This window comes from Rhinolophus sinicus, chromosome 4, assembly GCF_057876585.1.
Source record: "Rhinolophus sinicus isolate RSI-liver-muscle chromosome 4, RSI-T2T, whole genome shotgun sequence".
Classification (NCBI taxonomy): Eukaryota; Metazoa; Chordata; class Mammalia; order Chiroptera; family Rhinolophidae; genus Rhinolophus; species Rhinolophus sinicus.
This window is the reverse complement of record NC_142504.1, coordinates 45,587,683-45,605,061: the sequence shown is the minus strand read 5'-3', so window position 1 is coordinate 45,605,061 and position 17,379 is coordinate 45,587,683. Positions and strand designations below refer to the sequence as shown.

Here is a 17,379-nt window from a genome sequence, read left to right as displayed (position 1 = left end):
AGAGTTTTGTTGCAAATTAACTTTGAGCTTTCAAGCTGCTAATTCAATGGGAGAGAGAAACCAGTTACCGTATTTTGCCATGTATAATGCGCACCCAGGTTTTGGGCCCAAACTTTCAGGGGAAAAAACAATCTTTCATTTTAATTTTTTAATTCAAATCTTTATTTGTTTATATTTAGATACTTGCTTTTTATAGCATAAAGAAATTTTAGCATTTACTTATTATTACACTTTTAACTCATAAGCATAAATAAAGGAATTTAAAACATTTATATACTGAATTGGTACTACCTTGTATAATGCGCATCCTTATTATTCCCTCACAAATTTGGGCAAAACAGTGCACATTATACACAGCAAAATACGGTACATTCTCCAGAGTATTTAAGTTAAACCCAAGAGTTGTTCAGAAGGACATAGTATTCCTGTTACTCAGTCTTATGAGATCATTCTTTCCAGGTCGTGGATAAAGAGCTATCTGTGATGTAGTATATAACATCCTAAGTGGTAATTTCATAATAATGAATTTAAAGGGCTAGAGTAACCTCCTCACCCTGTGTTTTAATGATTGATTTTCATTTTTATTTCCTTCTTTAGGTTGTGCACACCTGTGTACAGGGTCCATGTGTTATTTATCTGTATACTAAGCATCATACAGCATGAAAGATAGTTTTTTACTAAATAGCTCAATGATGAGTGTGTGTTGTAAGACTTTTGTTTATAAATGTGATAGTGATTTCGAGAAACCAAGAAAGCTTTGAAACATGCCACAGAATCAGCTTTCCTCCTTTCTTATCTGTTCTGTTTCTCCTTTGGTAGGCCATTATTCATCACAGGCATAATTTCATCAGTACAAAACGCATTACAAGAACTTCCTGGAGTACGTTTGCGTATACTATTGGTTCCTCCAACTTGCCACCTGGGTGTAATTATTTCCTTAGTAAAGTCAATATGTAGCCACCTGCTTTATGGACACAATGTTGAAAATAGTCCACTCACCATCAAAGTGAGTTTCTAGAGTTCACAGAGAATGAAAATACCAATGAACTGGTCCATCATGCCTTATACCCCACAAAGAGTGGAAACTCGGTATGGTTTTAGTATCCTGAGCTAATTGCTACAGAACATTTAAACTGTCACAAATGAAGTCATTTAAAACTTAAAATGCTCCTGAGCTTTAAAAGACCTATCACAAAGAAATATGATTGTCACTGAATAGGGAAGCGGTGTCTTCCTTGCGCTTCTGAAATGTTTAGTCTCTTTAGCAAGGATTTGGCAGTCTTACAATGTGTCCAAAGGATGTGAATGACAAATGCCATCCTCCTCCTCATTGTTTAGACTCTGTGAGATAATTACTAGCTATTTCATCTAGCTTCCATACAGAACAGGAACCTGGGCTGCTACCAAGACTTCTTATTCTTTAATTATTATTTAGTCTGTTTTCATATTTTACTAAAAGAATCTTCAGGTGTTAAGGGCCAAGGGAGTAAGAGATATATTCTGAAGTGGGTAAATTCTGACAATGCCATTTTCCCTTTCCAAAAAGGAAAGACTATTGATACGTCCATGTCAGAATGGCGAAGGAATCAGGATATTCAAGGACGAGACTCCATCCTTAACCATCCTGTATGTGGCGGTGTTTTGTAGTTCAGGATGAATGTGCAGAGCTTCAAAAACAAACAAAAACAGAAAGAGAGAACACTCAAGCCCACCCTAAATCAACTGAGCCATAATCTCTGAATGCGGTATAGGCATTGGCACTTTTTAAAAAAAAAGCTTCCCAGGTAACTCTAATGGGCAGCTAGGGGTGCAATCCCCTGAGTTAGAAGCTGAGAAAAGGGAGTTGAATAAGCAGTTTCTTGCCTGCTAAGACTTATGCGGAAGTCTCTTTTTCTGCATGCAGCCGTAGGGGGTACTAGGAAATGCTATTTTGCTCCAGAAGAGAGGGCTTGTGCCATCAGGAATTGCGGAAATGCACAGAGCAAAGGAGATGTGCGCAGCTTATTGGATGATAGGATGCCAAAGGGAGTCCCAGATCAGCGTCCTGTTTGCCTGCTACCTCCTTCATGCTGGGGGAGGGATAAAAGAAACAGGAGGAAAGTCATATATCTTGAGGCCATCGGTACCCACAGGACAGGTGTGTTGAGGGTTATGAAGGTGGTGATCTCACCCTCACACTACCAGTGCTCCCTCCTTACTCCAACCTGTTCACCCCACCTTGCTTCTCCTGGGTCCTTAGACAGGCACTTTTAGTGCATAGTCAAGAGAGACACCTTTTATACCTGCTGGTCACTATCCCACTATCTTGACTTCAGTTGATACTTTAAAAATGAATCTCTGGGTCAATGTGAGAGAGAAGAGAGCAACTTTCAAGTGGAGATTTTGTGACAAGCAAAATATTTCTAAGGTGTTCAAAATACCTACACTAATCACTCTAAGGCATGAAGTGGCCAGCACTCAATAAATATTTGTTGAATAAATGCATAAATGGAAGCAGGCATGCATGAAAGGTACTTGATCTCACTGTTTTCTTGTTTAATTCTGCCATAAAATACAGGTTGTGCCAGTCAGAACTTTATGTGAAGCTTAAGACAAGCTTTTGTGATATAACTGATCTGCATTTGGACAAAGACTTATGGAATCCTTCAAAATAGAGACTCCCTCAAGACATTCTTGTGGTAGCTGAAAAAGTCATTCCACTTTGCTGATGAAAGATCTGGATATGAGTTGCTGAGAACTAGCAGCTGCCATCTTGTGTCACAGTAGCAATATACTCGTATGGAAAAGCACTATGTGAGGGACAAAATGTGGGCGAACCAGAGAGGCTGCCACTCAGCATTGGGAGTGGGGAGATTGGTTTGGGGTTTGGGGTTGCAGCTCAGTATGTCATCTTTTCTATGCAAACTGGCTCTTTTGGGGGCTTCTCCAAATTTATTTTACTTGAATTTCCTTCCTTCCTTCCTTCCTTCCTTCCTTCCTTCCTTCCTTCCTTCCTTCCTTCCTCCCTTCCTTCTTTCCTTCCTTCCTCCTTCCAATAGAATAATTCCTGAATGGAATCCAAGAGTGTGAATTTCCAGGTTGCTTGGAATTCCCTAGGTTTCCTTTGACCCCAATTCTGATGTCCAGAGTGGCAGATGGTCAGGAAAGTGTGTATTACCTCCTCACAGTGTCAGGTGCAGTGGCCGCTAAACACATACATCGCACCTTCCCTGTCTGTATTTTATTCATTTTAATATAAGCCTTGAGAAGTCCCCATAAAGTTTTCTCTACTGTCAAGTTTGGATACATGGAATGAAAACGACTTCATGCTTTGGACACTTAGAGAGGATACTATCCCTATGGGGTTCTTCAGCGGCTGACTGTCTTCCCAGAGGGCAGGACACGGTATCAGAGGTTGGCCACCGCAGTCCATTGCTGGCATTCACATCCAAGCCCCACTGCAACCCACGCATGTGACCTTGGGCACATCACCTACACTCTCTGTACTTCAGAATTTTTCATTGTAAAGTTGGGACAAAAATAATACCTGCCTCGTAAAAGTTGTGCATTAAATGAATTATAGTGAGTAAACCATTTAAGACCAGTGCCTGAAGTACACAATAAATGTTATCATGCTTCATCAAATGTTTGTTTATCAAATGGTGGTTGCTAGGAACAATGGTAAGAGGTGCAAGGAAGGGCAAAGTTCAATCAGACATGTAGTCTAGTAGGAGAGTTAAAACAGAACAAAAAGAACTATAAAATAGGGTTTATATAATGTATATCTCAAAGCTGAATTTTAAAAGTACTAAAGACTAGTATTTTAAATATGATTTATTTTAAAATATGAGTTTTGCGTTCATGGAAAATGGAAGATTGCGTCTATTTTACTTGGAGCATTAAAAAAACAAACAAACACAAAAACCCCCAAACAAACAGAATAATTGAATCCTGCCTCTTAAAAGATTTCTTCCCAATGCTATCACTTGTGATAATTTTCTTCGTATAATTGTCCATTCATTGCTCCCTATTATACCTGAGGGGAATGTGGGTGGGAAGATTGAGTAATTCCTGTGTTAACTTTCTTCAGCTCTTCCTGGATGGGAGGGTGTCTGACCTGGGGGTACAGTGGTTGGTGGGAGGTTGAGTCACAGCTGACTGAGCAGAGTATCCATATATTGGTACTGAAACTCTCACAGCTAAAGAATCCGTCCTCTACTCCACGGGAGGTTGAGCTTCCCAAATGTGGATACATTTTCAAATAAATGAGCTCTCTCCCCTCTTCCTTCCCATTAGTAGTACTAAATTATTTAGTTAAGACATTAACCTATAATATGTATTTCGTGTGTATCTTATGTATAGGGAGATTCATCACTTAGCCATTACTATTTACCAATAATGTGGAAAACTTGATACTTTACTCCCAGCAGAAATGGCAGTCATGAAGCCTCTATGACCTACAAGATACATAGACTCATTTTAAAAAATGTCAGAGCCAGTAGGTATGCATTTAAAAATGTTGTTTCCTGTCCGACCTTTCTCATTCCCATAAACTATCTCTCCTAAATGTTATTGCTGGGTGCAGGAGGAGGTTATTGTTATCAAAGGTATTTATAACCTTTAGCTTCTAGATTGAGCGAAAGTAGTGCATTACCACCTTCGAGGTAGGATAGAGCTTATTATCTAAAAGGAAACTAAAAGATCCCACTGTTTCAAGATCTTTCTGTATGAAGAGATAAGGCTAATAAATCCTCTTCCACTGGTGTTTGCCAACCCTGACTGAATGGCTTAAGTCCTTTAAGTCTCATTATAAATTCATTAATTCATCAGCATGCTAGGCACCGGGGACACAAGGGTGAATAGGAAACAACCCCTTCAGCGTGGAGACCCATCCTCCAATGAGGAGACGTCCAGCTGGGTGACCAACCACTTCAGTTTGCCTAGGACTATGGGGTGTCCCAGGGCCTGGAACTTTCAGTTTTAAAACCTGGAAGGACCTGGGTAAACATGAATGAGTTGGTCGTTCTACAAGTGGCCAGGAAAATACAACACAAGGTAAAAAGTGCTGAAATTTGTGTACTCAAAGGAAGAAACACAATGTAGTGTGATGCTTCAGGGAAAGCCTCACAAAAGAAGTGAACCTTAAGCACATCCTAGGAGAATGCAGGTATTTTGACAGATAGAAAAGGGGGCATTTTAGGAAGAGAGTAGTGGATACAAAAGTGTTTAGGAACATTCAATTCTGCTTAGCCAGAGTATAAGCCTGTGAGTACACATGGGTATATGATTGCCTGTGGATGGTGGTGTGGGACCAGGGCAAGTGGGAGATGGGATCAAACTAAGTGACAGGAAGGAAAAATTCCAAGTCATGGTGAGAGGTTTTACTGTGTTTCAAAATCTCCCTACTTCCTTTTTCACCTTAGTCTAATGGACGGCCATAGCTCGGAAAGTCTCCATCCTGGAGGCTGTGCCTTATTCCTGATTATAAGGATGAGCTTCACCATATCAACCATGTAGGAAACTTGTGGTGCTCCCTAGAACTCTCAGTCATTTCAGCATCATTTAATTAGTCCCATGTACTAGTTATTGTTCTTACCTGGGGCTCTAAGGATGAATAAGAGATGCCCTGTGACTAAGAAGAATCACATTGTCCAGGGAACTAGATATTACAGTGTCCTGGGAGGGGCGAGAAAAATCTGACCTGTAATATACTCTTGGTTGAACTGGATTGCTATTTCTTAGTAAGTTATTTATGAGATGTTAAAATGTGAAGTCACAATATAGCTTAAGTCCACGGAACTCCAAACACCTTTGTATACATATCACTCATACATAACAATAGGAACACTTTGGGGCCTGACTCCAAGGAGAATCAAAGAATTACCAACACCTCTCAGAATAGAGAGGGATCATGAATACAACATCATGATGTTGGGGAATATACAGGAAGGAGGGAGTCAGGGAAAGGGTGCTAATGGTGGGGGGGATGGACAAGACTGAGGGGAGGACTGTGACAGATTCTGAGTCAACAGGACGTGAATATAATCCCAATTCTACACAATACTCAAACTGCCCAGGTTTCTAAGTCCAACAATCAGAGTGGGAAAAAGACTATAAAGAAGTATTATTCTTGACAATTGTGTCTTTATTACTGCCCAGACCAGGAGGAAATCAAATACATAGCTATTCCATTTATATGTGAGAAAGAAATGCAGGAGGAATTAGAAAACCAAACAAAATTTAAAAATACTTTAGATGAGTGTTAATGAGAAAAGGATCTACTGTCAGGATACCTAGACTCTGTACAGAACCTTTTAATACCTGGCTGTGGGTAAGTGGCCGTGGGGCCTGTGTGTGGGCAGGAGGCTCTCATTCTAAGAAGATAAGGAAAAGAAGGAGTAGTGGGAATAGAGGACACAGGTTCAGCAGAATCAAGAGCAAAGAAAGGTGGTAATAAGTTTCTTCAGTGTTGTTTTTAATAGATTGCTTTTTGAGGGATAAGTATTGTTATAGAGTTTCAATATAATTAACACACATGTCTAAAATCATGCCATTAGTGGAAGAGCAAACCTTCATACAGATTAGATGATAGTTTCATGTAACTGTGATGAGGGATGCATTTTCACATAACTTTTTGTTCCTTTCCTTAATACACAGGCAAGGGGTGTGCATTTAGGCCCCCACAATGGCCGAGTTTGTAGTTTTCATTCTAAATCTCTAAATAAAGATGAAAGGTGAGATGTTGGATATTTCAGAAGAATGTCCCATTTTGCAGACTTTTAAAATTACTCAGTTGCTGTTCAGATTTAACTTCTGTTTAATAGGTGCCACAATTTGTGGAAAGAAGCAGTGCTTAAAGAATGAATGTCAGCCTTGTAATTGAAAGAGAATAAAGAGAGAATGGTGGATGGTAGAGAAGGGTGGGAATGAATACTCATCGAGAAACTACAATGTGCCAAACCCTCAGCTAAACAGGTTCCATGCTTTTAATCCATCTGTTCCCCAGAGAGAGTAAACAGTTTTCTGCGATCTCAGAGTAATGGGCAGGCGCACGAATCAGCCTCGCTCTGTGTAGTGCCAAATCTAACCACGGTGATTTATGTGGTTCTGACACAGATGTACACTGAACTTTTCAAGAGATATTAACTTATGTCTATGCAGGCATGGGCTATATGGTAATCTGCAATATGCTTTAGCCAGGTGATTCTCCATTTCTTTTTATCAATGTTCATTGTGAAACTAGAAACTTTCACAGCATTGTAAAATCACCTGCTGATTTTCTGAAGACAAAAACATGCAAATACAGCCCATTATTTTGATCATTAAATTATGTTTTTTTAAAGACCCCAATGATTATGTATATAAAAATAAGGACTTAATATGTTTCACAAGAAAACATGATATGTGTGTGGGTGACCAGTTAGCTCAGTTTGTCAGAGTGTGGTATGAATAACACCAAGGTTGCCAGTTTGATTCCCGCATGGGCCACTGCGCCCTCCTTAAAAAAAAAAAAAAAAAAAAAAAAACAAAACGGAAAAGAGAAAGAAAACATGTGTGTGGGTATGTTTGGCATTTGAAAAAAGTGAGAAATTAAATGGTAATGAGAGTATGAATGAGGAGCCAGGAGACCTTGCTTTGGGTGACACGGTTTTCAAGCCAGAAGGGTCCCATCCAAGGGCTACCTTTCAGCTACCCTTAGGGCTTATCTTATCTCAAATTTTCCTGCATTCTACCCTTGCTAACTATGGAAGTTGAACACAGGTCATGTCTCTGGCAATTACAATAATGATAATAAGATGATTCTGCACTAATATTTATGAATAAGTTTAAAGTTGCATGTGAGTGACAATGGAGGTAGTCTCAGACTTTGAAAACGACATGCTAGGTCTTGCTGAGAGCCAGTGATGCAATTAGAAACAAAAACATGGTACTTACTCAGCAAGAAATTCCTTATATGGTAACACAGCGGAACCTTAAGTGCTGATGGGAACTCTCACATAAGCTCCTGGAAGTGGTGGCTCAGGCCATGAGGAATAGCACAGGCAAGGGGTGCCACCCGTACTTTCTGGTATCCTCAATCTCTTGTTTTTCACCACAGTAAAAGCCACTTACAGTGAGTCTGAGTTGTCATACTCTCCAACTTTTAAGACCAGCATTGGGGTTTAAGCCACATTTGAAGATTTTAAGACTACCAGTCACTGCTTTGTGAAAGTCCCCTAATATCTCTGAACTGTAAATGCCTCATCTATAAACATCCTGCTCACCTCATCAGACTGTCTGGAAGATCAAACAGATAAAATGTATGAAAGTGTTCAAAATAAAGCACTGTATAAATTTAGGTTGATTTTAACATTATTTTTCTATTCAGAGTCAGGGAGTCAAGTGTAACTTGAATATGGACAATATAAATTCTCTTAATTCCTGTCCTGGGCTGTAATTCTATTTGTAACACCTATTAGCTTGATGGCTTAGCTTCTCTAAATTTAAGTTTCTTTGTCTGTAAAACACGTATAATAATATCTAACATAAAGTGTTGTGGTGATGATTAAAGGAGTTATGTAAAATGTCTACTACATACCAAGTGCTTCGTACATGGGTGCTATTTGTATTCTTTTTCTGGGTTGACTAATAGTTACCAAGCATTTATATATTAAGTCGATGCCCCAAATTCAAATACTAAGTCATATTACAGAAAAAAATAAAGACAATCATCCTTATCACTTTGTCTATCTGAAAATACATTCACTTTTTTTTTTTTGATGCCCAATTAAAACTGAAGAAAGTGAAGTAAGAATAGAATGAGGGGACTTTCCCAACCTCTACATGTGAGTGTTGTGCTTAATGGAAATTTGAACTAAGATCTCTACATGATGACAAACTCAACAGTGGTGTTTAATAAGCTTTCAGAAACCAGAACCTAATGGTGAGTTTCTTCTAGATTAAATTAACGCAAAACTAATTTTATTGGCCTATCACGGTAAATATCCTTCTTTTGCCTATAGTAGATCCAGTCAAACTTCTCAGTGATGAAGAGAATACTTTTTTCTTGACAATTTTAAAGTTCATCTTACTTAGCTAGATTGAATTTAAGCCTGTGAAATTTAATAATAAACATTTTTGTGATTCATCTATTTTTATTACACAAAAGCTGAATCTATTGTAATATAAATTCCTCCAGTTAAATATGAAGTCATCCATTAAACACTAGTAATAAATATTGTTTAACAATATCACTTTGTATTATAGAAAAAAAATATTCCTTTCAAATGTATTCAGCTGTGATGGTGGTAAAAGATACAGTAGTTCTTACACTGACTCTTTGTTTATAGGTTTATCTTTATCCTTCTGCCCTTTAAATGATATCCTTAACATCACTCTCATGTCTGTAGATATCAAATATGTTTCTACTTTTTTCCGTAGCTTTGTAAGACGATTCTGTTATAATGATCCACCCTTTCGGAAGCCTGCTTTCCATAGCATGCATATGATGGGATTGTAAAAATCATTTAAATAAAGTAAGACAAGGGTAATATATATTATTGTCTAGCCAAATAACAAGTGGAAATTGAAAGAAATTTCTTTAAAATTTTAAGTATTCTTTGATCAGAAGTCATAATGAGAAAAATTATGAGGCATAATACAGGAAAATGGCCAAATTTCTCCTTGTCAACACAGGTATAGTGGATATTCCTTGAACTAGAAGAGACCTTAGCAATCACCTAATCCAAACCTTTCATTTAACAGAAAAAAGCCAGGGAGGTTAAGTGTAATTTTGTACTAGCCTGTAAATTCAAAATCGTGGATGCAAAATAGGACCAGCTATTACTAACATCATGGTGTATGACACGAAAGGAATTTTGAAAAACATTATCTGCGTATTGAAAAAGAGATGAAACTATAGGTCTCATGTGGGGGTGGGGGGGGTATTACATTTTACCTAGTATGGGTGACCATTTACTGTTTTATTCAACAGTAGGGTGCCCAAAGAATGGCACCAATCTGCTGCTTCCTCAGTTTGACTAAATTCCCTCATTCTTCTGACAGATTAGCATCTCCCTGAGCTGAAAGTAATTCTAGTTATGTATCTATTAAAGATCAAAAAGACCTAAATGCCAGTCAACTACGTTACTTCCAGAAAGAATATTTTTTCCAACACCAAAGGGAAATGAATGGCTGTATTGTTTAAGTCTGCTAGTCTCCAACACCATATGATCTTAAGGGATTGTTAGGATAATTTCGACTCTATGCAATTTTCATTTTATGTGCTAACTTCAGAATTTAGTCACAGTCTAAGATATGACTCCAAAGTACATGATGATACTGACGGGAATCATGAGACCGTCTGTAGTTCACGCACAAGAAGCACAGCATGTTTAATCCAGAAGAGAGAATTAATAAGATATATAAGCTATCTCACAAGTTATAGAGTAATAACAATGATTTACTTGTTATATACCACTGTCTTGGCAACACCCAAACAGGGTTGTCTACTGAAACATGGTGGCAGCTTTCTTGTTTGCCTAGCAATGAGCTACATGGGACGGAGTCCCCTCCCCCAGCAGGAACGACAGCACTTCCCACGGGGCTCTAGGTCCTCTCAGTGCAGGAATGACATACCCCACACAGCTAGCATCCAGCTCAAAAGGTTGTCTGCAACTGCTTTGAGCAACAGTTCCCCACGTGCAGGCTGTCCTCCCTGCCTTCACAAGGCCATCCTCCAGTTTGCATGGCCCTACAGAACAGCTGGGAGAAGGGGGGAGCATGTTCCTCCTTTGGGAGCACACAGCATGGTGCTTCCAGTTCTGACCGGTCCTGCCTTCTCTCCTTGGGGTGACAGGGACTTGGGGACTGCGTTCCCCTCATTGCTGTCTGTACCACTCAGTTCTGCTCTGTGTTATTCAGCATGCTGCTGTGTTATTGTCTGTGTTTACCTCTCCTGGAGCCTGAACAGGATCCTGCTTTAATTTGTTAGATTCCTAAAACATGCTTAAAGACAAACCAAAAAGGCCAGTGTTTATGTTACGCTCATCTTTCTTCACAAATATCTTATCAAAGAATTGTTGATGCTGGAGTAATCATTCCCCTTTTATTACCGACTTTAAGACAAAGAAAATGATTTATTAGAATTGTAAAATTAGGGTTTTCTTAAACATTTATAGGGAACTCTGATGTCAAGGTGAATAACCCACTTTTACTTGTAAAAGTCTTACAAGTAATTTAACCAATTAAACCAACTTAAACTTCTGGGTGCCTAAAACATTCTTTATTTGGAACCAGAAGACTTGTTAAATAAGATAGCTTATGAGATCAAACTGTTGCTAACAAAAGTGTATTTAATTACAGAGTCAAGTTTTCTTTCTTTTGGTTGAAAAGATATTTGGGGGTGGGGAAGGTAACTAGAATACAGGGCAAAGTTTGATCGTATCATACTAAAATGAACCAGTGATGGTGAAATGTCTCACAGCATGAAAAATTCTCTCTAATCTCAGGTAAGGGATGGGTGAAGGGCGGGCGTACAGATTTTGCCTGGATGATAGTGTTGAGAAGGAGGATTGGACATGAGACTTCATTTTGACTCAAAGGATCATAACTTTAAAAGATTTGAGGGACCGGTAAAAGGAAGCCTGAAGGCCTTCTACTGGTGTGTGGTTGAACAGCAGTATTAGGGAAGTAAATTTATAGCCAGTTAAAATTTATAGTACGTGAGTGAGTAGCACAGAGAAAGGAAATAGGAATTACCAGTTACAAACTATCAGAAATGCTAATGTAGTATAAAGAGCATGTGTATTGAGCTAGGAGAGCTCTCACTGATGAGTCCTGATTCCTTCTTTTCTCCAGGCTGAAAGAAGTGATGCGACAAACTGAAACTGGCCTAGGTCAGCTGTAAGGAGGTGAAAAAGTAAGTCTCATGATTCAGCGAAAAAGAGCTGACTGTAGTTCAGTTAGAGATAGAGTATCCCATATTTATGTTCATATACTTGTTCCTTTGTTTCACTGGGAAGTAAACGGATTTATGCTTGTTTAACAAACATGAGAAAATACTTCGTAAAGTATAAACATTTTATATTAATATAAAAATATAGCAACTGTATTGAAAAGTCTTTCTTAGCTGTACTTGACATCAGCCAGCTTCAACCTTATTCACCATATATCCTTGGAGAATTCACTTAACCCTCAGAGATTCGGTTCCCTCATTCATAAATGTTGTGATTGTCATTTGGGAGGATGGACGTGAAAGCACATTAAAAGTTGAAATACTGCTTTAAACATCACTGTTCTTATTATTATCATCACAAATTCCCAACTACATAAGGTGACATGTACTGTAGGTAATTGTGACAAAAATAAATTCCTTAGGAATTATCCTGAAACCTCCCCCACTTTGCAAGCCATGAAAACAACACACTCTTCAATCTCTGCTTTATCATATTCAGTGGGCTTATGGAATTTCCACTAATTCTAAAGAAACAATATTCTATGTTCAATGTGGTACCCTCTAAATGTGAGTTTACGTAAATGTTTCTCACAAATCAAATAATTTTTCTTAGAATTGATCACTTTTGGGGGTGTAAGGTAATCATGTAAGAGCTGGAAAAGCAAGTAATGCCATACGACAGAGAGTCTTATCTATATTATTGGGATAAACAAGATAAAAGTAACTGACATTTATTTGAGTACTTACTACATACCTGTGTTAAGTGCTAAACACCACTGTGGAATGAGACTGCCGAGGTTCAAATTTGGGCTCCATCATTTAATACTTGTAAAAATATCTGTACCTCAGTTTCCTTGCCTGTAAAATGGTGATAATAATACAGATTTCCTAGGTTTTATTGTGAGGATTAAATGATTTGTGCATAGAATACTTCTTGTAAGTGGTATTCCTTCTCTCTTGTCTTCTTCCTTCTCTACAAGCTGTCTACTCAAGATGTCACAGCTGGGTAGCTGCAGGGCTGGCACACTATGAAACTCTGCAGCCCATGCTCTTGACCACTAAGTGATAACTGTTATGACCAAATGCTGTTTACAAGATTCAGAGCCCACCTTAGCTTAGAATGTCACTGAGCAAGTTCACCAACAATGCCACTTCAGTTTGGCATCTTTTATTACATAAATTTGCAGGGAGGAAATTTGGGGGGGAGAGAATGTCTTTGTTCAATAGCTATTTAAATAGCACCAAAAAAAAAAAAAAAAAAAAAAAAAAAGAGTTTGCTAGTTTTTGAAGATTGAAAGAATAAAACTAAAAATTTGGAAAATTAACTTTCAGTATAGGAAAAAATTATCTAAGAACAAGCAAGATTTTAAAAGGCTATCTATCTCCTTTGTGTTTATTTCTAATTGGAAATGTTTTACATTCATGCTGACTTTTAAAAAATTATAAAGCTAAAAAGTTTTCTTTTGGAAAATTTAGAAAACTACCCAAAGGCATGAGGAGAGAAACATTCATAAGATATGATATTGAGTTAAAATCATCTCTCACCACTTTCCAATTTGCTGCATCATGACAAATACTCACAATTAATCGTGAAATGAGTGTGATTTTCCTATTACACTTAAGGTTACAGTGAAGATATTTTGCAATGTTTTCCTTCCTATCTGGAGTTGCACACAAATAACATTTTATAGCAGATGTGTGACATCACTTGAAAAACCTGTAAAACTTTTACATGAAAATCACATCTGCCATTCTCCACTATTATTCTAACTTTACACGGTTTGCTTCTCTGTCTGTGCCAGAGGAAGCAGCTTTGCATGAAAGCTGTTCCAGGAAATTGTGTCTTCTGAACTAGCTAGTTAAGCAAATTGTGTAGCTGCCATTGAAACCAAAATGTACCCAGCAGACATAATTTCACAAAAGAGGAGGGGAGCAAAAAAAAAAACATTTGTACAAAAGTCACAGCTGTTCAACTCAACATTTTGCACTTTTTCATTTAAAAAATTTCCCTTTTTTTATGAGCAGTGACAGTTACATTTCTGGTTAGTCACGTAAGACTTCTTAACATGTTGCTAAGTGCTGTACTATCATGGATTTGGTGTCTGTCAGGACCAATTGGGCCAACTTCTCTACTGCTGCATAGAGCACACACTTAGTCCGTCTGCCCTGCCTGCAGACGAAGTAAGGGAAGACGCTGAGCAAGGCCCATTGTTCTATGAAATACAGAGCCGTGTGGCTGCTGTGCCGCCCCAAAGCAGCGCCAACTTCCCTAGGAAGGTCCACGCAAGACGGACTCCTCTCAGTCTTGCAAGTCTTGGCCTTGGTGGTCATGCTGTCGGGGCAGTGGGGCAGGTGGCTCAGAATGCTGGGTTCAGAAGCTAGTGTCACAGAACTATGTACAGCATGACCACCCACTGTGGGACATCCTGCTGTGACACTACACTAGAGGGGAGCACGAGAGGAGACTTTGTCTAGCGGCCCCTCATTCTTCTCCAGTAGTGAGTTTGAGGCTTGTTTGGATCATTACGGATTGTGAATACTAAATGTATGGGAGGCATTTTGAGCAGACTGAGGAGTCTGTGCTCTACAGTCAGACTGCTGGGGTGCAAATCACTACCATTCCTATCTATACTCTGTGATACTGGGTAAGTCCTTCCTCAGCCAGTTTCTTCATCTGTAAACTTGACAATGTACCCCACCATCACTATAAATGTGGTAAAGACCACTGACCACAAGCCCAGTTCATGGCACATGCTAAGCATTCAATAAATGTCAACTATTTTGACGAAATGGTAGTGATGATAATTTTTCTGACTTTGGAATATGCTAAACCTGTTATTTTAAAAGTGACTTTGCACAGGACAGAATGATGTCACAGTAGGGTAAAGTAATAGTGGTCAAAAGCTTTTCGATTTAGGTTTTTCTGCTTCAAGTTGTATAAACACTTTCCTGCTATTGATTGCCGGAATTCCTATCTGCTTGTCTGTGGCTGGCAGGGAAATGAGTGTTTGTGCGACTGTGCCAGACGCACAAGACTGATTCCAATCTGACATGCCTGGGATGGCAGAGAGCCCACTCGGCAACTTCTGCTCCCAGTTGTTGGTCTGTTTGAAGACAGTGACTGATGCTGAGCTGGACTTCCAGGGTCCTTGCACAGACTTTTCTGTCATGAGGTGGGGAGGTGGAAATTTTTTGTATTTTATAACCAGCACCTCCAGTTACATAATTGGGTGTATAATTATACGTGAAAAATGGTAGCTCTACAGAAGATCCATTGGCCATCATAATTAACAGAATTAATGAACCAACATTTTCTTGATTACAGATTTATAATAAAAACCACCTTTCTTTGTTACATTAACTAAATATTAAAATTGCAAACTAAAATGTATGATTTTTTTAGATGTTGGCATTTAGATGTTATTATAATTATGAACTGTCTTAATCCAGGCATATTGTATTTTATATTTGTGATTCTACACTGAAAAGTAGAGACAGCAACATAAACTAGATAGTATCTTCTGTGTAATTAACTATAAGAAATTATGTGACTTTTTTCCAATGAAAATATTCTGTGGACTGAGAGTGATAAATAACTACTATGTTCACAATGTATTCACATAGGTTCCACAAACAAAACTATTATTCAGAACCAATATATGCTCTGTGAAAATAATAGTGTCATGGAGATGAGGGTCACATTTTTTGAAAAATTAAAACAAACCATGTAAACAGTCACATTCCAATTTAAATGAACAAGTTGTCCTGTGATGGAAAATATCCCTCACTTCAGGTAATGTTTACATTATATAGAATAAATTGAAGTATTTTCATGATTTTGATGAATTTTTTTTCACAAGACATTTCTAAGAAATACTGGTATGTGTGTGTAATTCTACTTAAAATTATCTTTAGGCTTGAATCATTAATCTCAATTTTCTGCCTGGCATGACACACCCACACACCTAATTACTAGTATTGGTGTACCTTATGGTACCATAATGGGGAAAAGCCATGATATGTAGTGGAGCTGAATGCAACTGGAAGGAAGTTCAACCGTTTTGTCTCACCTGTACCTATGACCTCAAATATCACTGGAAATCTAAAACTATTAAATACGTGAGTCTGATCTAATATAGGACAACTACATTATAAATAATTTTCTGATTATGGCAGTGATACATGAGAAATGAAGTGGGGAAACGTAGAGAGAAATATATTTTTTTAAATGTAGAGAGAAATATAAGCAAAAACAAATAAAAGGGCAAACATCTGAAATATAACAACAATAAGGATACTTTTCCTTTAGCATTATAGTCAGTGTCCAATTCAATAATTAACTACAAACAAGCAGCATGTCTTTATTTGAAGAACACCTCAGTGATCAAGAAACTAGGGAGCACTGCTTTCTGACATGTGGGTGTCTCACTTCTAATTAGAACAGAGAAGAAATGTTTGAGTTAAATACTGTTTCCCACATTGGATGTCAGCTGGAAAGAAGTTGAGAATAACCTGAAGAATTAGACTAGGGCAGGCATCAGCAAACTATGTTCTATAGTCAAATTCAGCCAGCTGAATGCTTTCTGTAAATAAAGTTTTATTGAGACATAGCTGTGCCCATTCATTCAAGTGTCACCTGTGCTCACTTTCAAACTGCAACAGCTGAGTTGAGTAGTTATGACAGAGGCCATATACCCTCCACCTCAACCCCCCCAAAAAAAAATTGCTATCTGACTTTTTTATGGAGTTTGCCAATATCTGGACTTAAGGAAAAGGTTCTTATTCTTTGAATTCTGCGAAGAAGTGTATGAAAGATAAGATCAGGCTTGTCAGATATCTCAGTTCTCTTTCCTTACATGGAACTACCTTGGGTTTCAGATGTAATAAGCTTTGGCACAGTACAGTCTGATTCAGTGAATCAAGACAAGCTAGCATTTACTGTAAACATTTCATGTTGATAAAGGTATCCAGGAACTGCAGCTACATTATTATGAAAATATTTGTGTATTTTAATTGATTAGCAATGTAGTGGGACTCGGGAGGCCCTAAAACTATTTAGAAGTGATTTCCCTTATTTTTACAATTAGAGATACTCCCATGTATTTACGTTACTTTTTGCATTTGTTGAGTGCCCACATGACATTAAAGCATTAGATACGATGTTAGAAGACTGCATTTGGCAAATGAAGTAAATTCACTTTGATGGGAAATGACTGACTCTAGAGTCAAAATTGGGGCTTTTCCAAATGAAAATGGTGGGCCAAAGTGTTCAAGATAAGTAGTCATGAGGGAGATGCTCAAGGGCAGGGAACACACAGGTCTTGAATTCACGGGTACATTCTCAGCACAACGAAGGGCTTGACACCTAGTAAAAGCTCAGGAATGATTTGAATATTGTTACAAAAACAATTTAGCAATAATGTCATCAATGTGTAACCCTTGACCATCTAGATTATTATTGTAAA

At 38.1% G+C, this 17,379-nt stretch overlaps 1 protein-coding gene across 9 annotated transcripts in view; it reads right to left on the bottom strand.

Moving 5' to 3' along the window:
• The window catches only part of MAGI2 (membrane associated guanylate kinase, WW and PDZ domain containing 2), a 1,312,004-nt gene that overhangs the window by 280,791 nt on the left and 1,013,834 nt on the right, over positions 1 to 17,379 (bottom strand). The window lies entirely within an intron of this gene.